Source organism: Chelonoidis abingdonii, chromosome 2, assembly GCF_003597395.2.
Source record: "Chelonoidis abingdonii isolate Lonesome George chromosome 2, CheloAbing_2.0, whole genome shotgun sequence".
Taxonomy (NCBI): domain Eukaryota; kingdom Metazoa; phylum Chordata; order Testudines; family Testudinidae; genus Chelonoidis; species Chelonoidis abingdonii.
The window spans coordinates 166,937,128-166,950,163 of NC_133770.1; the positions used below are offsets into that span (position 1 = coordinate 166,937,128).

Here is a 13,036-nt window from a genome sequence, read left to right on the forward strand (position 1 = left end):
ACTTCTGGCCACTTGCACCAATACAGCATCACAATGTTACTTTTCATTTTGATTACTATTTTTCTTTTATCACGGTGTAGGCTAAATGGCAGAGCAGGAGCCGACAGCATCACATGCTGCCTTCCCTGTATGCAATTATGATAATGAGCTGGTTTTTTCCTTTTCATAACCTTGTAATTAGGTATCCACCTTTTTCCAAAGTAGATCTGCTAGAGCTTCATGACGTTGGAAGAGGACTGAAGGGGTAAACTGGAAGGTTGACATGTTCGATGGCACCTATTAATAAGTGTATTAGATCTTTGAGAGAGGAATTGTTCCTGAATACTGCTTATTTTGTGGCATTTAAATCTTCTTTTTCTATTATTTCTAAAAACCACAACTGAGAACAAGAAATGTCAGATGATTTATAAACCTAAACAATTTTGTACCCTGAGAAAATGTTTGGGGTTTTTTTATACATGGAATGTCCAGACATAAGGGTATAGACTCCAAAGGTCAGAAGGACATTAATGATTCATCTAGATCTGACCCGTGCACAATGCACCCAAGATATTACCCATCCAATCTATAAACAAGACCCCTAACCCTGTCAAGTTTCTGAAGTCTTCAAATTGTAGTTGGAAGACTCTAAGCTGCAGAGTAATCCTCATCAGCAGTGGAACCCATGGCATAGCTGCATGAGGAGATAGCAAAACCTCTAGGCCCTCGCCATCGGCCTGGAGGAAATTAACCTTCGCATTCCCAAATATGGTGAGCAGGTTAAACCCTGATCAGTCTGGGAACAAGACTCACCTGCACACTGCACTCCAGTGTAACAGCAAATCTCTGCAGTAATCTCTAGATCCATTCCCATTTCAACAGTCCAGTCACAGATCCACTGGCATACTTACCATGTCATAATCAAAAGATAATTGCCAAAAATTAATCAAAATTAGAACTATCTGACCATCGATCTCTCACCAATCCTCCCAAAACATTATCAAGACTTTGTCTTAAAGCGCAGTATGTCTTTTGCCCCCACTACTAACCCTTGGAAGGCTTTCCAGAACTGCACTCCCTAATGGTTAAACCTTCGTCTAATTTCACGTCTGAACTTCCTAGTGTCCAGTTTATATCCCTTTGTTCTGTGTCCACATTGGTACTAAGTTTAAATAATTTCCTTCGCCCTGCTCTAATATTATCCTCTGATATATTTATAAAGAGCAATCATAGTCGTCCCCCTCTCACCTTCTTTTTGTCGGTCTAAACAACCAAAGCTCTTGGAGTCTCTTCATAAGCAAGGTTTCCATCCTCGGATCATTCCTAAGCAGCGTCCTGACCTGTTCGTTTGAATGTCATGCCTTCTTAAACATGGGAGAACCAGAACGCACACAGTTTATTCCAGATGAGGTCTCACCAGTTATATATAATGGTACGTAACACCATCCTATCTTTGCTGGAAATACCTTCGCCTGATGCATCCCTTAACTGCATTAGCTTTTTTAAAAACAGGCCATATCACATTGGCGACTGTAGTCACCTGTGTCAACCAATATACCGAATCCTTCTCCTCCTCTGTTACTTCCAACTGGATATGTCCCCCAATATACTAAATCTATTATTATCGCCTAAGGATGCATGGACCTTGCCACTTTTTCACTATAATTTTCATCAGCTATTACTCATTACTTCCAGTTAACAAGTCATCAGATCTTCTGTATGAAATTCCAGGTCCTTCCATTGGTTAGCCCATACCTCCAGATTTTGTTTGGCATCTGCAAACTTTATAGCACATTCACTTTGTGCAAGGTCAGTATAAAAAGGTTAAATAAGATTGGTCCCAAAACTGATCCTGACGAAACTCCACTAATAACCTCCTTCCAGCCTGACAGTTCACCCTTCAGTACGACCCGTTGTAGTCTCGCCCTTTAACCAGTTCCTTAATCCATCCTTTTCAGTTTGCATAGTGATCCCCACTTTCCAATTGAACTAAAATTCCCGATCGGGGATCCGTGTCAAAATGCCTTACTGAAATGAGAATTTAAAACTAACTGCAATTTCTTTCGAAATACGGTTACTTCCAAAAGAAGGAGATCAGGTGGTTTGGCACGATTACCTTGTTGTAAAAACCATGTTGTAATTTGTTCTCAATTAAAACCATTCGACCTCATGGCTTAATTACTTTCTCTTCAAAATTTTTTCCAAGACCTTACATACTACAGATGTCAATAACAGCCTTAGTTTACTCGGATCACCTGAGATTGTAAGATGTCTGGGGCAGGGACAGTGATCTTGTGTATTGTGTACAATGCCTAGCACAAAGGGATTTTGTTTCTTACCATAACGTGAGGCTGTAGTTCAGGGACCTTGTCTGTCTTGTTTGATTGGATGCTATGATGGGATAGCCTAATTTTGGCAATTGATCTTTGATTATCAGCAGGTAAGTATGCTCAGTGGTATGTGATGGGATGGGATCTGAGTTACTGCAGAGAATTCTTTCCTGGGTGCTGGCAGGGGAGTCTTGTCCACATGCTCAGGGTTTAACTGATCACCATATTTGGGATTGGGAAGGAATTTTCCTCCAGGGCAGATTGGCAGAGGCCCTAGAGGTTTTTTGCCTTCCTCTGCAGCATGGGGCATGGGTCACTTGCTGGAGGATTCTCTGCAGCTTGAGGTCTTCAAACCACAATTTGAAGACTTCAATAACTCAGACATGGGTTAGGGGTTTGTTATAGAGTGGATGGGTAAGATTCTGTGGCCTGCATTGTGCAGGAGGTCAGACTAGATGATCATAATGGTCCCTTCTGACCTTTGAGTCTATAACCTTATGTATGGACATTCCATGTATAAAACCAAACATTTCTCAGGGTAGCAAAATTGTTAGGTTTATAATCATCTGAACATTCTTGTTCTCAGTTTGTTTGGTTTTAGAAAATAATAGAAAAAAAAGAAGAATTTTAAAATGCCACAAATAAAGACAGTATTCAGGAATCAATTCCCTCTCTCAAAGATCTTAATACACTATTAATAGGTGCCATCGACATGTCAACCTTCCAGTTTACCCCTCAGTCCTCTTCAAAGTCACTAGAAGGCTCTAGCAGTCTACTTTTGAAAAAGTGATCCTAATTCAAAAGGTTTGAAAAGAAAAACAGATCATTAGTCATAATGCAGTACAGGAGCAGCATGTGTTTGCTGTGGCTTCTCTGCTGAATTTAGTACAGCTGATAAAAGAAAAAATAAGTTACAATGAAAAGGTAAACATTGTGATGCTGTTGGAATGCCAGAATAAACACTTATTATTACTTAATATGCACACCTAGCTCACATATTCTTTTAACATGGTTTTCCATTTTTAGATTTTAAATAAAATGTCTAATATCAGAATAGTTACTTGCAACTATGCTCTCAGGAAATATGCTTCTTGGGATAAAAGTAGGAAAATTTGCACTCTAAAAATCAGTTTGAGAGCTCTTCTTCTGATCAAAAGGTTTCACTGCTATTCTATCTCAACTCTAATGAGATTGCAGCTGTCAGGAGTGACAAAGTGATGAAACAACTTCATTATTTGAGTCTGCGAAGTTCCTCAGTGAGCAAAATAATGATATATTTAGACACATAATTATGACCTGAACCCTCTGTAATCTCCTCCAGGGTTCAAGAGTGTTAATACAAGTTGCAAATCTTCAGCTGATCGGTATGTGAAAGGATCTCTATTAGCTTTCCTTAAGGAAATTGTATCTTGCCTTTAATGTTACTTACAACCTTATCAATTTTCAGGGTTTTATAAGAGTCTATTATTTTTTATTGGCAATGGCAAAGGTATTGGATTTTCATTGCCTGAATTACAGTTGATTCTGAAACACAGTTCTCCTACTTCCTAAGCCCTGATCAGGGAACCACTTAAAAAATATCCTAGACTGATACTTCATATGTGCTGGCAAGAGCGATACACTACAAAGTATTAACAAAATGAGCTCCTTTGGGTATTAGGGTTAACAAAATTATTATATAATTGACTCTTCTGTGGAGACATTTATTCTCCTCTTTGTATTGGCTAACGAGCTTTCCACTCACTGTGGTTCAATTTATTTCATTCCACAAAGTGATGGTGTTGTCTATTCACTGTATAGCTATTGTTTCACTGGTATAGTTAGAAACAAGATAAAGAGTAGTTCTGCTAAATAAAACTGTCTCCCGTTCCCACATCCACTGTTTGTCTTAGACTGTTCGCTCTTTGGGGCAAAGTCCATGCGCTTGAAGACTGCCTAGCACAATGGAGCCCTAATCCTGACTACAGCTTTTAGGTGTTTCTCCAGTACAAATAGTAAATGGGAACACTAGCTACCCTTACTCTCAAGCTAATACAACTCACTGATTTTATTCTATCTTATCCATTCACACTGTGCTGGGGGTTCAGAAAGGAACTTGGGACTGGCTGGGGTAAATCCACCCCAGCCCTGCTCCGGGCAGCCCACAGCAGCCTCCTGGGGGGGCGGAGCTGCCGGCAGGGCCATTTTCCCCTCTGCTGCCCAGGGCCACTTGTTTGGCACAACAGCCCCAGGCAAATTCCCCAATTCCCTTTTGGACAGGAGCCGATGTCACTGGGGAGAGCTCTGGGTGCTCTAGGGAGAAATCCTCAGGGTAAAATCCTGGGGCATGGCAGCCTCTGCTTCAAGCACCACCCCGGAACAGGCTGCGCCACAACAGGGCACCTGTCTCGCTGCCCCCTTCACTCACCCATGAAAAGGAGCATTGTCTCTCTTGGTAGCAAACACAAAGCAAACCCTTTTATTCACATGATATGCCACAGTCTGCAGATGCCTCCTGATAAATGCACTTCCTCCCAAAGCAAAACAAGGTTACAACACAGCAGCTCCTCTCTCCCATGCAAAGGTCACCATTCCCAGGTCACCCACCCGAGAGCCATTCTGAGCCGGCTCCAGGGCCCCTCTCCAGGCCCCACCCTGACAGTGCCAAGACCCACTTCTCTCCCACAAGTGTTCTCCGGTAGCTGGATCTAGCATGAAAATCCATGCAAAAGGACTAAACCCCTCTCAGCGTGTTACCCAGCAGTGAAGAAAACAAGCTGGGCACTAACAGTACCTCTTTTACAGGGAAAAGTACTCAGACTCATAGGTATGTCAGATTCACAAGCTCAAAATGGGCAAGTATTTGGATGGGAGAAAACAAAGACTAGAAGTGGGTGTTAGAATATAGTAGATGTACTTTTCCCTCTGAGTCAGTACAGACCCAAAAGGTCAGGTATGCTTCTGGGGGAGCTCTCTTTCAGAAAAGTCGTCAAACAGAGCTTCTGATCATTAAAGCTCCCAAGATAATTTTTGCAAGAGCAGGGGTATTACCTTTGGTGTTCCAGCCCATGTTCACATCAGGTGATGAGGAACAGAACTTTGGTAGCAGAGCTGGTAGAAAAAATTCAGATTTTGGTGAAACAGTACACACTTTTTCAATTCTATTTTTACTGATGAATTTCTGCTGTTTTCAACCAGCTCTAGAATTATATCTCTGTAAATTTCCCTGAAGTTTCAGTTGCACACATTATTCTTAATTTTTGCCTCTAAACTTTGTTGGTGTCACTAAATGATTTAAACAGCTGCTACCTTCAATCCAGAGGTGACTCCATGTCTGAAATGACTTATGAATAGCCAGATATAGTTTATAAATTCTTTTGTCTCTCAAGCTAATTAAATTCTCATTATAGATATTTACATACAATGGCCCTATCAGTAGGACAAAAAGTAAGATTGCTTAATTTCAGCTCAAATGAAAATTTTTTGGGAAGTTTCATAATTTTTGGATCATTTCTTAATGAGGGGACTATGAACAGTTTACCTGTTTGTGGAGATTTTGAATTCTAACTTCTTTTGTCCTATAAATTAAAAATGACTTTCATGCTAAAAGTTCAGTCTCCCAGTACGCCTGACTCCAGCGTGAATAAGTGCACACAATACATCTGCATGTTAAAACAAAGAATTAGAACATTATGAATAGATTCATAAATGTTAAGGCATTGTGATCATCTAATCTGACCTCCTGTATAACGCAGACAAAGAATTTTATGCAAGTACTCCAGTACCGAACCCATTAACCTTTGTTTGACTACAGCATATCTACCAGACACGCATCCAGTCGTGATCTGAAGACATCACGAGCTAGAGAATCCACCATCTCCCTTGGTATTTTTTCCTATAGTACATTTGAACATACTGCTTTTAGAAGAGACAGTCCCTATAGTAGCAGATATTATGGTGTACTCCAGGTGATTGCAAATGTTTTCATGTGTATATCCTGAACTGTGCATTGCCACCCCTTTAGTTCCTAACTTTGCAGACAAAAAGATTTCATCAATCTCATGGGCAAAGTTTAACGCTGCAGTCTTTTTAACCCCTCTGTTTATATGCCCTCTAAAGAACTTGCAATTTTTAAACTTGAGAGAGTTCTGTTCAGCACACTTTTTTGATTTTCCATGTTTATATTCATCTGGGGATGAAAGTCTGAGTCACAGTAGGATGAAAGTGAAGGAGAAGCAACTGACGCATACTAACAAGTAGTCTTACTGGTCTGAAGAGTGCTAATGTTGATGAATTTTTAAGGCTAAGCAGATTTGGGCCTGAATAATAATTAGATGGGTGACCAAAGGAAAATACTTGGTGTTTTAGACTTGCAAGAGCAGTGGCTCTGCTCGCCAGTCTGAGATCGGGAAGGGTGGGCCCCTACAATGCCAGCTGAAGTCAACAGGGCCTGCAGGTGCTCAACACCTCTGAAATTGTACCTTTTATATCTCTTCTTAACAACATTATACTTTGAAAGGGTTTGTATTTGATGTTTCCCCCCACGAATCAATGACTGGGCTGTGCAGATATGTGCAGTTGTGGGGTTTCATTCATTCATTCTCATCTTCTCTCTTTAGTGGAGAGTCTAATGCAGTGGCTCTCAACCTTTCCAGGCTACCATACCCCTTTCAGGAGTCTGATTTCAAGTTTCATCTCACTTAAAAACTACTTGCTTACAAATCAGACATAAAAACACAAAAGTGTCAGAGCACGCTATTACTGAAAACTTGCTTTCTTTCTCATTTTTACCATATTATTACCAAATACATCGATTTCAATATAAATAATTGTACTTACATTTCAGAGTGATACCTCAGCCTGTTTTTCACTTGTGAGCCTTGTCTGAAGCCCAAGCCCCAGGCAGCAGGGCTGAAGCATGTAACTTAGCTTTGTGGGGCCTCCTGTGGTATGGGGCCCCAGGCAATTGCCCTGCTTGCCACGGCCAATGACAGCCCTGCTTTTGTAATTCCCCCTAAACATGGCCTGTGACCCACCTAGGGGCTGCAACCCACAGGCTGAGAAACACTCATCTAGATGAGTTCAGTACCTCTGGAAGACCTCTGCATACCCCCTGCATAGACCCCCGGTCTAAGGAGCATATGTTCTGATTCAATCTGCAGCCTGAGCTCTTTTGTTTAAAGAATGATCGCTGCTTGAATTGTTACAACCCAATGATTTACTTCTGAGTGGATTAAAATAATCCTAATATTAAATGTTATTTTGCGCTTTATTTTTTTCTCTCACAAAACACTAAGATTCATCCTGAGACAGAATAGATGAAAAAAGCCACTGGAGCCTGGAGTGGTCTCTCAGCCTTGGAGGACACTCAAAAGTATCACTGAATAAAAGGGACCTACTGTCTAGAGAAAGGAGCAGAATATAGGTTTCTGGAGACAGTAGTTCCACCACCAGAGTCAGAGGTAGCAGTTTCAATAGGAAGGTTGAGATGTGCGTAGGTTAAGTCTTCCTGTAACCATTTAAATCTTTCATAAAAATAGAGAAAAAAGTCTCTGGAAGGCTCTTCCTGGAGATGTTCTAGGAAAACTCAGGGACTAATCTCAGTTATGTATTTGTGCCCTAGAACTTGGGGCCACCCACCCCATAGAGCACACAGTTACCAGCAGATTTTTGTATAAGCCTGCACTGAAATCACATTTGTTAATGCAATGTGAGTAATCCTTGGCAAATAGGCCTTGAGATGCTATTTCAAACACAGCAACTGCTACACTCACAGCTGTCTGTATGTGACTCCTAGGACTCTCGAAAGCAGAATCTTTGAAGCAGCAATCTGGAGTATGAGAGAGACCCTCTGTTACGTGGGGCACAAAGGAGCTGGTCTCCATTCCAGCAGAGAAATCTCAAAAGAAACTGGTTCTGCAGGGAGCCCACATAAAAGCTGTATTTAAAGGGGAGTGCTTGAGAACTCCTAGAGAAGGATGGCCACTGCTGATTAATATATTCCTATTGCTTAGATTCATCAGATCAAGTATCTAGAAGTGTCATAAGTAGATAGGTAAGGGTTAATTTTCTTTTACCTGTAAAGGGTAAACAAAGGGGGAACCAAACACCTGACCAGAGGACCAATCAAGACCGGATGTTTTACAAGCTGAGGGAACTGAAACTCGGGGTCTTTTGTTTTCCTCGGTCTGTTGAGTAAACAAAGCTTTGCTTCTAACTTCCATCTTTTTCAATATTCACTATCAATGTGATGAGTACAAAACGAACCAAAGTAATCGGAGCTGTGATGTGCTTTGATTTGCGTCGTGTACCAGAGACCCAACTGAGGTAGTGGACCCAGATACCATGTCAACGCTAAACCAGCCACAAACCTCCAGATCCCAGACCCGGAACTGAAACAGCAACCCGCACCAGCACAAGCAAGTGCACACCACACCTTCAACCCCAACGCCAGAAGGGACCACACAGCTGAAACTGCTCGAAGCAACAGCTACTAACCATAGCCGAAGCCCAGGCTCAGGCAGAGCCTGAAATACCACCAGGTGCACGCAGCTGACCTAGCCGGATACACGGACTCACCTACAAGAAAGCCACACACTCCGCTCGATCTAGCCCCCTCATCTCCTAGATGGCCCGCCCAAGTCCCCCGCACGTCCAGGCTAGGAACTAGACGTGGTGTCCCGTTCAGACAGTTCACAGATGCAGAAGCAGATACCGATGCCTGCAAATGGCTTAAGCCGTCAGCCCTCGAGCTTCGATTATTATCATTGCGCCAAGGCGCGGTACGTCCAAACTCGCATCCGTCTCTGGCATAACTCTTCCTACAAACCTGATTCCGTCAATGTTTAGTACTAAGGCTTCTCCCCAAGGACTGTATCTTAATTCTTATAATTCTTCGGGTGACACCAGGGAAGGAATAATCGAAGTCGGAGTCCTCCGCTCAAGACGGTTGGAATTAGAGTCCTAACAAGATACAGGGCGTACTCTTAAGCCCCATTCCAAAAGACCAGATCATCCTCCAAGTCGTGCTTATGCTGGGTGTGACAGAAGCCATAGAGATCAGAGTTGGGAAGTCCAATGTTAGGTCTACCTGGCGATGGTGGAGGGTCGAAATGCTAGCAGTCGTTCCCCCAGTATGTCGCGGTCTTGTGAGGTGTGCCAAAGAGTGGGAAAGCCTCAAGATCTGGTCAAGGCCCCCTCTCCAGCCAACTCCCCATAATTGAGGGTAACCATTCAAGCGAGTAGCCTGTGGATATTCTGGGTCTTTCCGTAGAAAGACACCCAGGGGAAAGCAGTATGTACTGGACTTTCAGTGACTTGCTACCCGTTGCCAGAAGCCAGTGCCTTAGCAGCCACACCAAAGGGCTAAAGCGGCGGTGCCCAGGCCCAAGTCCAATTTGGACTCAGACGTTTACCACATGGTGGCAGGGGTGGATCATGTGGTAAACGTTCTGTCCCAAATTCTGGGACTTTAGCGTACAAATCTGGGCCTTACAATGAACTCCCCAGCTCACTACCACTGGGATCATTATCTCGCTCCAACCAGCCAAAGTTTTCCTAGGGTTCTGGCCCCCTCGGTTCCCAAACCTTTCCTTGGGGACCCCTCCACAGACCCAGAGCCCCTGGGTCCCTCTATCTCATCCCCAGCTTCCCCCTTCCTGGTAGTAGCCGGTGCCGAGCTGTCCTAATCCGTTTGAATAACAACCAGAGAGGCAACTAGCTTCCCCGAGGCTCTGCAATTACAAAACCTAGTGTTCAGCTCACACAAGAGATCTCACCCTCTCTTTGTCCTAGCCTCTCCCGCCCTGGGACAATAGAAATAGACAGCAGAGGTTGGCTTTTTCCCTCCCCCTCTAGCCTGTCACCGATAAACAGAGCTCTGCACAGAAATTCGCTCGCCCCTCTGCCTCACTAGAAAGAAATCCCCACCAAGTTTAAAAAGAAACTTATATAAACAGAAAGAAAATACAGAACAATTACTGCATTAAGAAAAACTCAAATACAGGAATATGGCTTATAAGAAAATAGGATAAACAGTCTGATCTAAGATAGCCCATTAAGATCCAAGTCAGCAAACTCAACATACACCCATGTAAAATACAATCAAGCACATCACCAGCCGATTACTGGTTCGTTGTACTCACACTGAATATTGAATATGGCAAACGAAGATGGAGTTAGAAGAAAAGCTTGTTTACTCACAGCCGAGGAAAACAAAAAGACCCCGAGTTTCCAGTTCCCTCCCAGACTTTAAAAAAAATCCAGGTCTCTGATTGGTCCTATGGTCAGGTGTTTGGTTCCCCCTTTGTTTACCCTTTACAGGTAAAAGAAAATTAACCCTTACCTATCTACTTATGACAAGAAGACTTGATGAATACTTGAGTTATTCTTTCTGAGTGATTACTACAGCTGAAGAGCTCATTACACAGAGATGTGTAGCAAGGGGTGCAGATGTAATACAGACTCAGCTCACTTGATTCAGATTAACAAAATTAAATGAAAACACAATGTGAAATCAGGGCTCTTTACAGTACTGCTTGAGATAGCGCTGTGGGTAATATTTTCTCTTTATGTAGGAGAGGTGCAGCATGGACAATACCATTGCAAGTTTCCACGACACAACCTCTTACCCCATTCTGGCAAGACAACGTCAGCCTGGAGAGATAACGTCAGTCTCCATGTCCATTCAGTCCTTGACTAGTTAGGGCCAATTAATTTATGAGTGTGAGGGTTTCAGGCTTTTATACAAACATATGGTTCATTAGGAACGGAAGAGACATCATGATTAGGCAGTTGGTGAGCTGAGACCATAGCCTATCATCCTGACCAATATTGTCATGTTGTTTCCTTGTTCTCCTCATCTGTCTCCAGCTGTTGTTTCTTGTCTTACACATCAGTTCGACGTTCTTTGGGGCAAGGGCCATCTTTTTGTTCTGTGTTTGTACAACGCCTAGCACAACAGGGACCTGGTCCATGACAAGGACGCCTAGGTGCTACTGGAATACAAATAATAAATAACTAATTTCACATTGGCCAGAAAACAGCTTATGGATTTGAACAGTTGACCTTCATGTGAAGCACTCCACATGGCTCAGAGAACAGATATTCACTCAGGCATTTGAGGCTTGATCCAAAGCTCATTGAACTCAACAGGCTTTGGATCAAGCCCTTCAGGACTACATCCTGGAGAACAAACTTGGGGAAGCTTGGAAAGTTCAAACATTTTCCTTACGAAGGAGTTTGGTCTTTAAAAAGAAATTCTCACAGTCTAAAATACATAAACAAAGGTATTCTTTCCACAGGGGCCTTTCTTAATGTTTCCCATAATCTGAGTCCACCTGCAATGCATGTCCTGAGGACAAAGGCCTGATACTGGCCTTCCATGCAAGAAAGTAACTTTAAATTGAGTCATGATGCCATCTCATATTGGTTCTCTTAGCATTGGTAAGGGGTTAGAAGCCGTGGGCACTGCGGCACCCAAAGGTTGGGCAGAAACATAACAAGGTTGCAAATAACTTCCATGCCCAGTCTGAGTTCCCATATTTGGGTCCTGCAGCGAAGAGACAACTCACCGGCGCAGCACCTCCTGCTGGTCTTCTTGGGAATTAGCTCGCCCAGAACTCGGAGCACCCTCTGCTGGCTGATGTCTCGCTTGCCTCCGGGCCCCATGTGCCTCTGCAGAACCCTCACTCTGAGACTCCTCTCCAGGGGAACCCCCAACCCTCTAAACCTACCTTGCCTCAGTGGCTACTGACAGTTGTCATCCAGTCCCCTTTCCCTGGGGCAGATTGCAGTTTGTAATGGCCACTCATCATTGGCAAGGGGGTAGGACCTACTGCCTTTGCCTATCACTAGGCTGCCCCTCTGCAGCCCCAGTACCTTCATAGGCCTTCAACAAGGCCTTTTCCCTTCCCCAGCACTGCTCTGCCTCAGGTCCCTTGCTCCCAGGCAGCTAGCCCTTCCCACTCCAGGGCTAGAGTGAGACTCCCTTGTCTCCTGGCCCCACAGGCCTTTTATCCAGGTCAGCTGTGGCCTGATTAAGACAGCCACACCTGTGGCTGTTTCCCCAATCAACCTAGCTTGGCTGCTTTTAACCCTTGTTCTGCAGGAGTGGGGCAGCCGCCCCACTACAGGCCCCAAACCACTTAGGGCAAAATTTTCAAAAGCACTTAGAAATTATTTTGGAGCCTAAATCCTATTGAAAATGAATTGGACTTAGTCTCTGGAGCCACCTAAGTGCTTCTGAAATTTTTACGCATAGTGTCTTCTGAAAGAAAGCTGCACCAGTTGGTCACCAAATGCCTACTGTTTCTATTATATTTCTGTAATTTAATTGATGATGACCTGTAATGATTCCCTTCAGGAAGATGTTCTTTAATTAAAACAATGAGTAAGCAAGCCATGGTTTAAATTGATTCCCTGCTATTCCCCAAGGTAAAGGGAGTGACAATTCTTACGCACAACAAGGAAGAGGATAAAAGACAAGTGCTATTTTATACTTCATCATCTAGACTCTGTAAAGCAAGAAAAACCTTATTTAATTATACCTACGATTTAAACTCGACTCATTAGACAGGGATATAAAATGTACAGCTAAATTTAAATTCCTTTCTAAAAGAATTGCCACTGGTAGTAACAGTGAAATACATTGCACCTATCTGTAGGATTACAGCCCAATTTTAATGCCCATTAGGTATCCAGTATCCTCTGTCCAGATTGAACTGCAGTGGAAGTTCAGGTTCACAGAA

The 13,036-nt window shown here is 43.1% G+C and overlaps 1 protein-coding gene across 5 annotated transcripts in view; it reads right to left on the reverse strand.

The window, feature by feature from the left end:
- ZMAT4 (zinc finger matrin-type 4) overlaps positions 1-13,036 on the reverse strand; it is a 193,951-nt gene that overhangs the window by 60,913 nt on the left and 120,002 nt on the right. The window lies entirely within an intron of this gene.